This window comes from Vulpes lagopus, chromosome 8 (assembly GCF_018345385.1).
Source record: "Vulpes lagopus strain Blue_001 chromosome 8, ASM1834538v1, whole genome shotgun sequence".
Lineage (NCBI taxonomy): Eukaryota > Metazoa > Chordata > Mammalia > Carnivora > Canidae > Vulpes > Vulpes lagopus.
In genome coordinates, this window is record NC_054831.1 from 40,235,602 (window position 1) to 40,251,881 (window position 16,280).

Sequence of the window (16,280 nt, forward strand, 5' to 3'; positions counted from 1 at the left end):
ATTATTCTCATTAGGTCCTTTCCACTTTTAGCAAAGGGGTGGTGGGTCATTGCTTGGCTGTAGGCATATGTCTCACTTATGAGCAAGCCATGTGCTACAAAAGATCATCTATTTATTCATGACCTCACTTGTGACTGGCCAGGGCTCCTCTGCAATACCAGCAATGTATTTGAAGCTTTGGACCAATATAAAAATCACTGAGAAAGCTTGATGGGCTCCCCATGGGACAATGCCGCTGCATTAGGTCTGGCAGGAGTCATCAGTAGGGGGCCAGGGAAGAGGATGTACCTGGGTTTATATCCGGATCAGAATAGGAGAGCCATGCTGGGGATTCAAGAGAAAGATGAAGCTGGGGAAGGGGTATCTAAGGAGCATAAGAGTAAAATATAGAGAAAGAGAGACATCTGCGTCTAGGGGAAGGGTGGAGCCAGTTAAATGCCATGGGAAGTCCGCTTTAGCTGAACATGAGGGAGTGGGGGAAGTATTCTTTAAAAGGAAGCATAGTGTATATATAGTAGCAGCGAGCATATTTTAACTAAGTAATTTGTCATTTGGGAAGATGGAGAAATGTTACCTGTAGAGGAAGTCGCATCTCTTTGCAACCACCTTGGACTTGTACGCCCCCTTGCCCGCCCACCAAAGGGTTGCCTTTCAAGCACACGTCCACCAGGGGACACTGTGGTCCACGCAAAAATCGCTGCACTCTGGCCGGGGTCTTTCCTGTGCAGCTAGGAACTAGATGGGGTTATGAGAGAATGACTTAATTTCAAGGGCTCAGTCCCACAGTGCCCAGTGTCTTAACTGCATGTCCCGTCCCCTGCCCCGAATTGTCCTGTCCCTTTTCCTACAGTGTCTGCAGGGCCCAGGTATGCTCTTCCCAGGAGAGTGGAGCCCAGCCCTGAATCCAGTGCACACATGCTTCAGTAAATAGCCTAAAGCTACCTGCCCCATTTCTTCCATCTGCTTCTGTGGTCCCCAAAGGGCTGGCCTACACTCCCACCTTCCTCAGGTCGCCCTTCTCTCCCCATGTCCTTCCTTCAAAGTCACCCATCCCCTTCCTTTGTGCTGATAACATCTAGGGGGACAAAAATCTCTTTCAGCTTTTTTACCGACTGGCTGATCCTCCACACTGTGGCAGGTAGAGGTTATTTATTTTTTCTCAGGAAACCTCAGCATCTAGGTGGGAAAGGACTGGTTTCCTGGAAGAGGGCTTCTAGAAAGACCACCCCCCCTAGGAAATGTCACAAACTTTTTATCTAGGTACTTCCTGTTTCCTCAGTTTAAAATACTCCTTCCCCTGGCCACAGTCTTGTAAAAAGAACTTCAAAGGCTCTGGCCTTCCAGGTTAGGCTCTTCAGCTTTTCTCTTTGAACTCTTCTTACTTTAGTTTGGGCATTTAGTTATCCTACAGAATGGTCTGTGGCTATTAAAGGAACATAATTATTAAATTCTGTTCAACCAATTTCTGTTAATACTCTCTTGAGTGTATCCAACCAAACATATATATTATGTTATTCTTGGGGTTTGGAGCTTCCGAGGAGGACACGTACCTTGTTCAGATGTCATTGTAAGGTGACAGGTACACAGTGGACCATATGTCACTTTTAAGTGTAAATATTTAGTGAATTATTTAAATTTGCAAAACTATACCCATGACACTTATCTTTGCAAATTTATGATCGTTTCTATTTCTCCATGGCTCAGCCTCAGTTGTCTTTGTAGTTATTCTCTTGGAGAGGCACAAAGTGCAAGAGTCTTAAGATTAGAGAGTTATTTCTTAGACACAAATGTTGGTTTTTTTTTTTTAAACACCCTTTTATAGGGCTAATGCATGTTCTTGGAAGGAATATGTAAAGGAGTTGTCCATCATCGAAAACTCCTTATAAATTAGTCTATTAGCGATTGGAAGGATCGTAAGGAAAGGAGACCCAAGAAAGATGAGCTATAAGAACTTGGGCAAATGAACACCTCAGAGTCTTATTTTCCTTGTGGAAAGTTGGAATGAGAAACTATTTCACCAAGTAGTCTGAAGATCAAAATCCAAAGGAGATGAAAAAAAAAGTTAACTCCCCTGGAATTCAAATAAAAACGCTTAATAAAATTTTTAAAAATTCAAAGGAGATGATAAATGAGAACGTGCTTTATAAAACTCACATGCAGTGGAACCCATGGCAGGCACTATTATGTTATTGATGGAGGCTGCAGGAGAGGAGAATGGAGATGGCGGAGGGATGGGGCAAATATCTGGTTGGGGGAGCACCCCTGGTAGATATTAATCTGTCAAGAAAGGTGGGAAAAGAACTGAAGAGGCCCTGAGACAGACTGGCTTACTTCGCAATCTTGCACCGTGTATGGCTCTGAGGGATCAAGTGAGGGGTGGTGAGAGGTGATGTTTCCTAGGGAAAATGTGTGGGATTTTGTGTCAGAAGAGCTGGCACTGCCAGTTGATAACCTTGAAGACTTTGGGGGCAGTTTCTCAAGCTCTATATCCCTGATCTGTTCATGATGAATAACGATAAGTATCATGGTCAGAATTAAATGGGAATCATCGAAAAACTGACTTTGAAAAATGGCTATGGTTATGCCATTGTAGAACAACAATAATTAACTAGCTCACTCTCTGAAAGGAGGCAGTGGCACCTGGCACCAAACCATACTAGTAGCCATTGTAGTCTTTGCTACCATATACTCCTGGTACATAAAAACGCCTGTTTCACTTAAGAATGTCCTTGATAGGGATCCCTGGGTGGCGCAGCGGTTTGGCGCCTGCCTTTGGCCCAGGGCGCGATCCTGGAGACCCAGGATCGAATCCCACGTCAGGCTCCTGGTGCATGGAGCCTGCTTCTCCCTCTGCCTGTGTCTCTGCGCCTCTCTCTCTCTCTCTCTGTGACTATCATAAATAAAAAAAATAAAAAAAATAAAAAAAAATAAAGAATGTCCTTGATGAAGCAGTAAAGATAAAGTTTACTAAAAACCAGCCCTTGACCCCCTGTATTTTTAATAGTTTTGGTGCTGAAATGGAAGTATATTTAAAGCACTTCTGCTGTACACTGAAGCATGATGGTTAAGTGCTTCAGTTGTTCGAGATGTGAGTTCAACTAGCCACTTTTCTTTCCCCTGTGTAACACCAGTTTTATTTAAAGAATGCTTAAAATATTACTCAGCTATTAGAAACGACAAATACCCACCATTTGCTTCAACGTGGATGGAACTGGAAGGTATTATGCTGAGTGACGTAAGTCAATTGGAGAAGGACAAACATTGTATGTTCTCATTCATTTGGGGAATATAAATAATAGTGAAAAGGAATATAAGGGAAGGGAGAAGAAATGTGTGGGAAATATCAGAAAGGGAGACAGAACATAAAGACTCCTAACTCTGGGAAACGAACTAGGGGTGGTGGAAGGGGAGGAGGGCGGGAGATGGGGGTGAATGGGTGATGGGCACTGAGGGGGACACTTGACGGGATGAGCACTGGGTGTTATTCTGTATGTTGGTAAATTGAACACCAATAAAAAATAAATTTATTATTAAAAAAATAAAGAATGCTTAAGAGCCAAATTGAATACCAGAATATTTCATATTCTTGAAAAGGAATGAAGTGAGCCTCTCATTTCAAAGCAAACAACTGACAGTATTTATAGTGTGAATGGAGTTGCAATGAACATATACCTTTCAAAATCTTGTTTTCAATTCTTCTGGATATATACCTAGGAATGAAAAGTTAGGTCACATGGTAATTCTATTTTTGACTTTTTGAGGGACTATTTTTAGCAGTTAACTATTTTAGCAGTTGCACCATTTTGCATTCCTGTCAGAGTCCATAAGTGTACCAGTGTTTTTACTTTCTTGCCAACATTTACTTGTCATTTATTTTTTTGATAGTAGGCATCCTAATGGATGTGAGACAACATCTCATTGTGGTTTTGATTTGCATCTCCCTAGTGATTAGTGATTTTGAGTATTTTTTCATATGCTTGTTGGCTATTTGTCTTTGGAGAAATGTCTACTCGAGTCCTTTGTGCATTTGAAAATTCAGTTTTTTGTTTTTCTGTTCCTTTTGTAGGAATTTTTTATGTATTCTGGATGTTAACCCCTTACCAGGTATATGGTTTGCAAATATTTTCTTCCCACTCAGTAGGTTCTTTCCACTCTTTTGATATCTTTTCAAGATTCCATTTATTCATGAGAGACACAGAGAGAGAGGCAGAGGGAGAAGCAGGCGCCATGCAGGGAAACCGATGTGGGACGTGATCCTGGGACTCCGGGATCACACCCTGAGCCAAAGGCAGATAGATGCTCAACCGCTGAGCCATCTAGGCATCCCAGACTCTTTAATTATTGATTGTTACCTTGGACACAAAGAAGTTTTAAGGTTTGATGTAGTCCTGTTTACCTATTTTTTGCTTTTATTGCCTATGTCTATGCTTTTGGTTTCCGTTTCAAGTCCAATGTCATGAAGTTTTTCTCCTATGTTTTCTTCTAGGAGTTTTATAGTTTCAGTCTTACATTTAGCTCTAATCAATCTTGAGTTAATTTTTGTGGATGGTATAAGGTAAGGATCCAGGATCCAGCTTCCTTTTCTTTTTTTTTTTTTTTTGCACGTGGTTGTTGAAGAAACTACTCTTTCCCCATTGTTGAAGACCAGATAGGTGAGGGTTTGTTTTTGGGGCTCTCTATTTTATTCTGTTGGCTTATATGTCTGTCTTTATGTCAATACCGTATTCGTTTGATTATCATATCTTTGTAATATTTTGAAATCAGGAAGTGTGAGGCCTCCTGCTCTTTTTTTCCCCTCAAGATTGTTTTTACTATTTGGGGTCCCTTGAGATTCCATATGAATTTTAGGATGATTGTTCCTATTTCTGCAAAAAATACTCTTTAGATTTTGATAAGGATTGCAGTGAACTATAGATTGCTTTGAGTAGCAGAGGCATTTTAACAATATTAAGTTGTCCAATTCAGGAACATGGAATGTCCTTCCATTTATTTATGTTTTTAAAATTTTTTTCTTAAATTTAAATTTCAGTATTTTGTTTTCAGTGTTTAGTGTGCAAGTCTTTTACTTACTTGGTTAAATTTACTCCTAAATATTTAATTTTTTTGATGCAACTATAAATGGGATGTTTTCTTAATTTCCTTTTGAGCTGTTTAATAGTGTATACAAATATATAGAAATGCAACTGATTTTTGCATGTTGATTTTGTATGCTGCAACTTTGCTGAACCTGTTTTATTAGTTTTAACAGGTGTGTGTGTATGTGTGTGTGTGTGTGTGTGTGAGAGAGAGAGAGAGAGAGATCTCTAGGGTTTCCTAAGATCATGTTATCTGCAAACACAGATTTCTAATTTAGATACTTTACTTCTTTTTCTTGTCTAATTGCTCTGGAAAGGACATCTAGTATTGTGCTGAATAGAAGAGGCAAGAGTGGGCATCCTTGCTTTGTTTCTGATCTTCAAGAGAAAGATTTCAGTTTTTCACTATTGAGTATGACATTACCTATGGGATTTTATACATGGACTTCATTATGTTGGAGTAGTTTCCTCTCTTCCTAGTTTGTTGAGTGTTTTTATAATAAAAGGCTGTTGAATTTTGCATATGCTTTTTCTGCATCAATTGAGATGATTATGTGGTTTTGTCCTTCATCCTGTTAATGTAGTCTGTGATAGTGATTGATTTTACTATTTTTTGCATTCCAAGAATAAATACCATTTGGTTATGGTGTATGATTTTTTGAATGTGTGTTGAATTTGCTTTGCTAGTCTTTTGTTGAGGATTTTTGCATCAATATTCATCATAGATATTAATCTGTAGTTTCCTTTTATTATAGTATCTTTGTTAGATCTTGTTATCATGGTGATAGCTGGCCTCATAAAATTCATTTCAGAAGTATTCTCTCCTGTTCCATTTTTTTTTCTGGAAGAGTTTGAGAAGGATTGGTGTTAATTTTTCTTTAAATGTTTGATAGAGGGCGGCCTGAGTGGCTCAGTGGTTTAGTGCCGCCTTTGGCCCAGGGCCTGATCCTAGAGCCCTGGGATCGAGTCCCACGTCGGGCTCCCTGCATGGAGCCTGCTTCTCCCTCTGCCTGTGTCTCTGCCTCTCTCTCTCATGAATAAATAAATGGGATCTTAAAAAAATAAAAATAAATGCTTGATAGAATTCTCCGTGAAGCCATCTCTTCTTGGGCCAATGTGATTTTTAAATTATATATGTCTATATATATTGAAGAATCTCTTATTACTAGTGAACCAAATTTTCCAACTGACATATGCATAATGTTACAAAATCATCCTTGAGTAAAAGTGCCATTCAAAGTGCAAGACAGACCAATTAATTTTAATGTAACAGAGTATGAAAATTTCACTGATATAGTTTCAAACTGTACATTGCACCTAATAATTTGTCATGATTTGGTGTAGTATCAAAGAAAACACCAACAATTGAATGAAAAGATGATTAAAATACTTATATTTTTATAACTACATATTTGTGTGAGTTTAGATTTTCTTCAATATATTTCAATCAATCACAATAGATTGTGACAACAAAAAATTGTGATGAAAAAGGCATCTTTGCATTCTCTGGAGAGCTGGTCTAAATGACCTCTTAAAAGTCTTCTATTCCAGTCTGTAAATTCTAAGACCTCAATTTTTTTTTAAGTAGTCTCCATATCCAACATGGAGCTCAGCACAGGGCTTGAACCCACAACCCTGAGATCAAGACCTGAACTGAGATCAAGAGTTGGAAGCTCAATTGAGTGAGCCACCCAGGCACTCCTAAGGCCTCAACTTTTTAATCATTTTATTTTATTAAATTTTTTAATTTAAATTAAATTTAGTTAATAGTATATTACTAGTAATAGTAATAGTATATTACTAGTATATTATATACCATATAGTATATTACTAGTTTCAGGGGTAGAATTTAATGATTCATCAGTTGCATATAACATTCATTTCTCATTACATCATGTGCCCTCCTTAATGCCCATCATCCAGTTACCCCATTCCCCCATTCACTTACCATCCAGCAGCCCTCAATTTGTTTCCTATAGTTAAGAGTCTCTTATGGTTTTCCTCCCTATCTGTTTTTATCTTATTTTATTTTTCCTTTCCTTCTCTTATGTTCATCTGTTTTGTTTCTTAAATTCTTGTAAATTTCAAATACAAGTGAAATCATCTTTCCCTGACTGACTTATTTCATATAGCATAATACCCTCTAGTTCTACCCAGGTTGTTACAAATGGCAAGATCTCATTCTTTCTGATGGCTGAGTAATATTCCATTGTGTATATATACTACATCTTCTTTATCCGTTCATCTATTGATGGACGTCTAGGCTTTTTCCATATCTTGGCTATGGTCGACATTGCTGCCATAAACATTGGGGTGCAGGTGCTTCTTTGAATCACTGTTTTTACATGCTTTAGATAAATACCTTGTAGTGCAATTGCTGTGTCATAGGGTAGTTTCATTTTTAACTCTTTAAGGAAACTCCATACTGTTTTCCAGAGTGGCTGCACCAGTTTGCATGACCTCAACTTTTTTAAAGTAAGATTTTAAAAAGTCCTTCCTAAAAAAAGTTTCCAAATACAAACCAACAATTTGTTCTCATCCTTCTGTAAAACAACATGGCTATATGTATGTGTGTGCATGCCCATTGATTCTTTTGCCCTGTTAATCTTATTAGTAGCAATATAGTCTGCAGAAATAGATTCTAAGGAATACTAAAATACAAAGAAGGCAGTTTAGACAAATATTTATCATAGGACAATTCATGGTAGTGAAAAATTGAAGCAACCTGAGTAACCAGTGCATAGCAAATGTTTTTTTTTTTTTGAAATTATAGCCATTTATAATTTATTTATTTATTTATTTTATAATAAATTTATTTTTTATTGGTGTTCAATTTACCAACATACAGAATAACACCCAGTGCTCATCCCGTCAAGTGCCCCCCTCAGTGCCCGTCACCCATTCACCCCCACCCCCTGCCCTCCTCCCCTTCCACCACCCCTAGTTCGTTTCCCAGAGTTAGGAGTCTTTATGTTCTGTCTCCTTTTCTGATATTTCCCACATATTTCTTCTCCCTTCCCTTATATTCCCTTTCACTATTATTTATATTAATGTTAAGCAAACAATAGCACATCAATATAATAAAATTCTGTGTAACCATTAATGTCACAAGTGTATAAATTATAGTCAGTAAAAAATGAGGACACTGATAGTTTATAGTATAAATTATTGATTATAGCTATATAAAAATTCAGGTTTTATTTTTATTTATTTTTATTTTTATTTTTTCAAGTTTTAATATTGACCAGAAATAGAAACATTTTAGTTGTGCAGATTGTTTTTCTATAAAGTTTTGTATGCACCTTAATATTTATAAATGATAGACAATTGCTGCAAGAATATTCAGTTCTGGATACCAGAAGGCCAGTTCTGGGTATGAACAGGCCAGGATCAGGCATTTTAATGTTGGTGGAAGTCTCTTTGGGTATTCTCATCTCCTCTCTAGCCTCCTATCTTCTTACAGTCAGGTCAGGGGAAGAGGGAGGTGGGCAGGGCAATGGAGTTGCAGGAGTACCACAGGCAACGGAATTGACTGGGGGATCTGTGAGGAGAACCAGCCCAAGTGGGAGTATCAGCTGAGGATGCTTGGTTGACTTAGCAATATGTCATACCTCATCTGGTCTCCTTGGGTATTCCTGGATTGGCAGGGCCTAGGATTCTGCAGTCCAACCCAATCAAATTTACCACCCATTAATCCAAAGGCCAGGTACTTCACTAGGCTTTGTGGGGCCAAAGGCTGAATAAGCCATGGACCTTCCCCATAAACAACTCTCAAGCTGGAAGAATATAACCAGACAATAGGTAATCTACATGAGCCATGAAGTGGATGGGTAGTGATATTTTAGATACTTAAAGATAAAACATACTGTTCTTTTTTATATTTTTTTAAAGATTTTATTTATTTATTCATAGAAACACAGAGAGAGAATGAGAGGCAGAGACACAGGCAGAGGGAGAAGGAGGCTCCATGCAGAGATCCTGACGTGGGACTTGATCCAGGGTCTCCAGGATCACACCCTGGGCTGCAGGCGGCCCTAAACCGTTGCGCCACCGGGGCTGCCCAAAACATACTGTTAACCTGTACTAATGAATAAGTTTCATGACTTGGGGGCAGTTCATGCTCACTGGTGGCATAGCACTTGTATGTCACTGATTCATTCTGTTCCAGAGTACCATGGATTACAGGGAGGCTCAGAAAGAAGGAAAAGAGATCAAAGCCAAACAAAGCAGCAACAACACAAACAGGATAATTTAGTCATGTGATAATTTAGTCACATGCCTTTTGTGGAAAAAGACCCGAATGAGAATAATTCTTCTTCTGCAGGTAAATGTGTTGATTTATCTCAAAGTTGTTATTTCTTCCTATAACAAAATAAAGTTAGGGCCAGATGAAACTATCTTTAGGGTCATTTCCAGGAGCCTAAGAATAGATACAAAAGAGTGGAGGCCCGAGGAACAAGAAGAGAGGTCTAAATCCAAGACTCTTATTTCACTTGTTCCATTCCTTGTTTGTCCAATATTATCTGCCTCACTGGATTACCGCGAGGATATGTAAAATGGGTTTGTGAACTGTAAAATCAAACAAAAATGTGAGGTGGCCACTGCTTTTATTGTTAGTACTGAATATTCTATAGACCTGGATTTTGCAATAAATGAGAATTACATGTCACATGTAATTTGTGATTTCAGTGGTGATTATATATAGAAAAATCTCTCTGGTTCTGGTAAGAAAATGCAAAGGTTTAGGTTATTTTTTTCCTGTTACATCACTGACAGAAGCACAAAGTTTTCCATATGGTTTGGTCTCATAATTGGCAAAATTAATACTTGTTCAAGATGTAAATTAATTTTCAGAGGCAGAAAACTTCCTTTCCTCTTAACACATAATTATATCCTTTGGGGTTAGAGAGAAATCAAGCTGAACCTATACCCCCATCTCTATATCTCCATCTCACAGCCACTGTTTTCTTTCTTCTTTCTCTTCTTTCTTCTTTCTTTCTTTCTTTCTTTCTTTCTTTCTTTCTTTCTTTCTTTCTTTTTCTTTCTTTCTTTTTCTTTCTTTCTTTCTTTCTTTCTTTCTTTCTTTCTTTCTTTCTTTCTTTCTCTTCTTTCTTTTCTTTCTTCTTTCTGATTTTTTTCATTTATTTGAGAGAGAATGAGCAAGAGAGAGAGCCTGAGCAGGAAGAGAAGCAGAGGGAGAGGGAGAAGCAGACTCCTGGCTGACCAGGGAGCCCAATGTGGAACTCGATTCCAGGATCCTGAGATCATGATTCGAGCCAAAGGCAGACGCTTAACTGACTGAGCCACCCAGGCACCCCTCACAGCTACTGTTTTCAAATGCCATTTTCTTTTCTTTTTTTTAAACAATAAATTTATTTTTTATTGGTGTTCAATTTGCCAACATACAGAATAACACCCAGTGCTCATCCCGTCAAGTGCCACCCTGAGTGCCCATCACCCATTTACCCCCACCCCCCGCCCTCCTCCCCTTCCATCACCCTTAGTTCGTTTCCCAGAGTTAGGAGTCTTTATGTTCTGTCTCCCTTTCTGATATTTCCCAACATTTCTTCTTCATTCCCTACATTCCCTTTCACTATTATTTATATTCCCCAAATGAATGAGAACATACAATGTTTGTCCTTTTACGATTGACTTACTTCACTCAGCATAATACCCTCCAGTTCCATCCACATTGAAGCAAATGGTGGGAATTTGTCATTTCTAATTGCTGAGTAATATTCCATTGTATACATAAACCACATCTTCTTTATCCACTCATCTTTCGATGGACACCGAGGCTCCTTCCACAGTTTGGCTATTTGGACATTGCTGCTATAAACATCGGGGTACAGGTGTCCCAGCATTTTATTGCATCTGAATCTTTGGGGTAAATCCCCAACAGTGCAATTGCTGGGTCGTAGGGCAGGTCTATTTTTAACTCTTTGAGGAACCTCCACACAGTTTTCCAGAGTGGCTGCACCATTTCACATTCCCACCAACAGTGTAAGAGGGTTCCCCTTTCTCCACATCCTCTCCAACATTTGTGGTTTCCTGTCTTGTTAATTTTCCCCATTCTCACTGGTGTGAGGTGGTATCTCATTGTGGTTTTGATTTGTATTTCCCTGATGGCAAGTGATGCGGAGCATTTTCTCATGTGCATGTTGGCCATGTCTATGTCTTCCTCTGTGAGATTTCTCTTCATGTCTTTTGCCCATTTCATGATTGGATTGTTTGTTTCTTTGGTGTTGAGTTTAATAAGTTCTTTATAGATCTTGGAAACTAGCCCTTTATCTGATAGGTCATTTGCAAATATCTTCTCCCATTCTGTAGGTTGTCTTTTAGTTTTGTTGACTGTATCCTTTGCTGTGCAAAAGCTTCTTATCTTGATGAAGTCCCAATAGTTCATTTTTGCTTTTGTTTCTTTTGCCTTCATGGATGTATCTTGCAAGAAGTCACTGTGGCTGAGTTCAAAAAGGGTGTTAACTGTGTTCTCCTCTAGGATTTTGATGGAATCTTGTCTCACATTTAGATCTTTCGTCCATTTTGAGTTTATCTTTGTGTATGGTGAAAGAGTGGTCTAGTTTCATTCTTCTGCATGTGGATGTCCAGTTTTCCCAGCACCATTTATTGAGCAGGCATCAAAAACCTCCCAAGACACAAAAGTCCAGGGCCAGATGGCTTCCCAGGGGAATTCTATCAAACGTTTAAAGAAGAAACCATACCTATTCTACTAAAGCTGCTTGGAAAGATGGAGTACTTCCAAATTCATTCTATGAGGCCAGCATCACCTTAATTCCAAAACCAGACAAAGACCCCACCAAAAAGGAGAATTACAGACCAATATCCCTGATGAACATGGATGCAAAAATTCTCAACAAGATACTAGCCAATCGGATCCAATAGTACATTAAGAAAATTATTCACTATGACCAAGTAGGATTTATCGCTGGGACACAAGTCTGGTTCAACACTCATAAAACAATCAATGTGATTCATCATATCAGCAAGAGAAAAACCAAGAACCATATGATCCTCTCATTAGATGCAGAGAAAGCATTTGACAAAATACAGCATCCATTCCTGATCAAAACTCTTCAGAGCATAGGGATAGAGGGAACATTCCTCGACATCTTAAAAGCCATCTACGAAAAGCCCACAGCAAATATCATTCTCAATGGGGAAGCACTGGGAGCCTTTCCCGTAAGATCAGGAACAAGACAGGGATGTCCACTCTCACCACTGCTATTCAACATAGTACTGGAAGTCCTAGCCTCAGCAGTCAGACAACAAAAAGACATTAAAGGCATTCAAATTGGCAAAGAAGAAGTCAAACTCTCCCTCTTTGCCGATGACATGATACTCTACATAGAAAACCCAAAACACTCCACCCCAAGATTGCTAGAACTCATACAGCAATTTGGCAGCATGGCAGGATACAAAATCAATGCCCAGAAATCAATGGCATTTCTATATACTAACAATGAGACTGAAGAAAGAGAAATTAAGGAGTCAATCCCATGTACAATTGCACCCAAAAGCATAAGATACCTAGGAATAAACCTAACCAAAGAGGTAAAGGATCTATACCCTAAAAACTATAGAACACTTCTGAAAGAAATTGAGGAAGACACAAAGAGATGGAAAAATATTCCATGCTCATGGATTGGCAGAATTAATATTGTGAAAATGTCAATGTTACCCAGGGCAATGTACACGTTTAATGCAATCCCTATCAAAATACCATGGACTTTCTTCAGAGAGTTAGAACAAATTATTTTAAGATTTGTGTGGAATCAGAAAGGACCCCGAATAGCCAGAGGAATTTTAAAAAAGAAAACCATAGCTGGGGGCATCACAATGCCAGATTTCAGGTTGTACTACAAAGCTGTGGTCATCAAGACAGTGTGGTACTGGCACAAAAACAGACACATAGATCAATGGAACAGAATAGAGAATCCAGAAGTGGACCCTGAACTGTATGGTCAACTAATATTCGGTAAAGGAGGAAAGACTATCCATTGGAATAAAGACAGTCTCTTCAATAAATGGTCCTGGGAAAATTGGACATCCACATGCAGAAGAATGAAACTAGACCACTCTCTTTCACCATACACAAAGATAAACTCAAAATGGATGAAAGATCTAAATGTGAGACAAGATTCCATCAAACTCCTAGAGGAGAACACAAGCAACACCCTTTTTGAACTCAGCCACAGTAACTTCTTGCAAGATACATCCATGAAGGCAAAAGAAACAAAAGCAAAAATGAACTATTGGGACTTCATCAAGATAAGAAGCTTTTGCACAGCAAAGGATACAGTCAACAAAACTAAAAGACAACCTACAGAATGGGAGAAGATATTTGCAAATTACCTATCAGATAAAGGGCTAGTTTCCAAATGCCATTTTCCTTGAGACTCTGTGTCTATTTTACACAAGATACCTCAAACCAAGGGAATAAAATCTTTCAGTTAGAAATTTGGACTCTCTCCAAAATGCTGATTAATCCCAAATCATGATATTTGGAGGAAGCAGTTTCAAGTTTTCTGGCTCCAGGGAACACTGGTCAGACACCTGAAATACAGGTACGGCAGAGAGGGTGAGGGCAAGAGGAGGTGGAGCCTCGATGTAATGAGTCACCAACACCCCTGTGAAGTCCTTGGCATATTGGGGTGCCCCCTTCAGGACTGGCAGCACCAGCTAATGGGGACCTCCCAGGGGTGTGGTATTGTAACTCACTGGGAAGGGCTGTGATACAAGCAGGTCAGCAGGGGGCCAGGCTGTCAGAAGCAAACTGACAAGTCTGAGAGCTGATCTCAGTGCCCAGCACTCACAAACTCTTCATGCCAGCACAGACACCCAGGCCTTCTATGGGGCAATGTCTCAGGTTCTAGAACATGGAACACTGCAGCCTGGGGTTCAAAGCTTCTGCTCAAAAAGCTGGAGGGGGCTGATCTGTGTGTCAGACGTGGTGCTCCTGGGCACAAGGAACCCAGTGAGGAGGCCAAGCACTGGCTGAGAGTAGTTCCAGAGTGGACACAGCAGGTACATCCTGCCGGGGCTGGGTAGAGGTTTGCAGCAGGTTGAGCAGCAGTCTGAAAGCCTGGCAATAAAGTCCCAACAGGGGACATAGAGCCAGATGCAGCACCCAGATGAGCTCTGAGACAGAGGAGGCAGGGCAGCTTCCCTGTCAAGGCGGTTACATGTCCTAGAGGGGTGTCTGGGTTGACTCAGTCGTTTGAGCACCCAAATTTTGATTTTAGCTCAGGTCATGATCTCAGGGTCCTTGGATGGAGCCCCATGCTGGGCTCCATGTTCAGTGCTGAGTCTGATTGAGATTCTCTCTCTTCCTCTCTCTCTGGCCCTCCCTTTGCATATGCTCTCTCTCTCTCTCTCTAAAATAAATAAATAAAATCTTAAAAAAAATTCCAAGTGCAAGAAACTGACCCACATAATTCCAGCTTGCAGTGTCCAAGCATTTCTCCTGAAGATATGTAAGTCAGTGTTCCTCAAAGGATAGGTCCCAGATGCAAATATCAATCAGAGGCACCATCAGGTGACATCCTTGGTAAAAATGTAGACTTAGATTTGGAGATGGGCTGGGGCTTGGGGTTGTGTTTTTTTTTTTTTTAAAGATTTAATTTATTTATTTATGAGAGACACAGAGAGATAGAGAGGCAGAGGCAGAGGGAGAAGCAGGCTCCATGCAGGAAGCCTGATGCAGGACTTGATCCCAGGATCCCGGGATCAGGCCCTGAGCCAAAGGCAAATGCTTTAACTGCTGAGCCACTCAGGAGTCCTGAGGCTTGTGCATTTTATTTATTTATTTATTTTAATAAATTAATTTTTATTGGTGTTCAATTTACCCACATACAGAAAAACACCCAGTGCTCATCCCGTCAAGTGTCCCCCTCAGTGCCCGTCACCCAATTCCCCCCACCCCCCGCCCTCCTCCCCTTCCACCACCCCTAGTTCGTTTCCCAGAGTTAGGAGTCTCTATGTTCTGTCTCCCTTCCTGATATTTCCCACACATTTCTTCTCCCTTCCCTTATATTCCCTTTCACTATTAAATAAGGACTCCAAATGCTTCTGACTTCATAAAGACTCCCTCCCTTTGAGGATGCGTATCTTAGATGTCAGGATAGGTAGGTAGGGGCAAAAATATTTAGACTGAGAGCTTAGTTGTGTTCCTCAAATTATCCTATTCTGGCTATTTACCACATCAAACCTTGAGAGGAAAGCATATTTTGGGGTGTTAGGGAGTTGCATCATGCATCTCATTCCCCTTTCTCCTCTCAGGCTCGACTCGATCCCTGAATTTCCAATGAACACCCCTAGCATGGAGTCATATGGCTATCACCTGCTCCCCATCTCCCCTACCAGGAAATGGAAATCTCATCATCAGGCACCTATTCTTTTCTATGGGGCATAATAAATTACCACAAACTTAGCAACTTAAAGTAACACATATTTATTTCTTTTTAAAAATTATTTATTTATTTGGGAGAGAGAGTGTGTGTGAGCAAGGGGAAGGGCAGCAGGAGGAGGATAGAGAGAATCTCTAGCAGACTCCCTACTGATTGTGGAACCTCATGGGGGGTTCGATCTCACGACCCTGAGATCATGACCTGAGCTGAAATCAGGAGTTGGATGCTTAGCCAACTGAGCCACCCAGGCGCCCCCTAAGTAACACTCATTTATCATCTTACCTTCTTCATAGGTCAGGAGTCCAGGCATGGCTTAGCAGTCATGCTGCTGTTCCCCAAGACTGTAATCAAGGAATCAGCCTGGCATTGTCCTCACCTGGAGCTCAAAATTCTATTCCAGGCTTTCTGGTGGTAGAATTTACTTCCTTGTGGTAATAGAGCTGAGGCACCCGGCCCCTTACTTGCTTTTGGTTGAAGGCCACCTGCCGCTCCTAGAGCCGCTCGTCGTCCCTTGCCTCATAGTTTTCTCCATAGGCAGTCCACACTATGGCTGTCTGTGTCTTAGAGGCCAGGAGACTCTCTCTGTGTGGTTCAGATGGAGTCTTACTAACATAACTTAATCAAGGCAGTGGTGTCCCATAACTTTGGCCATATTGGCCAGTGTATTAGTTTACTAGGGTAGCCATAACAAAGTATCATAGACTGGGTGGTTTACACAACAAATATTAATTTCCTTCCCATTCTGGATTTTGAAGTCCAAGATCAAGGTGTCAGCAGG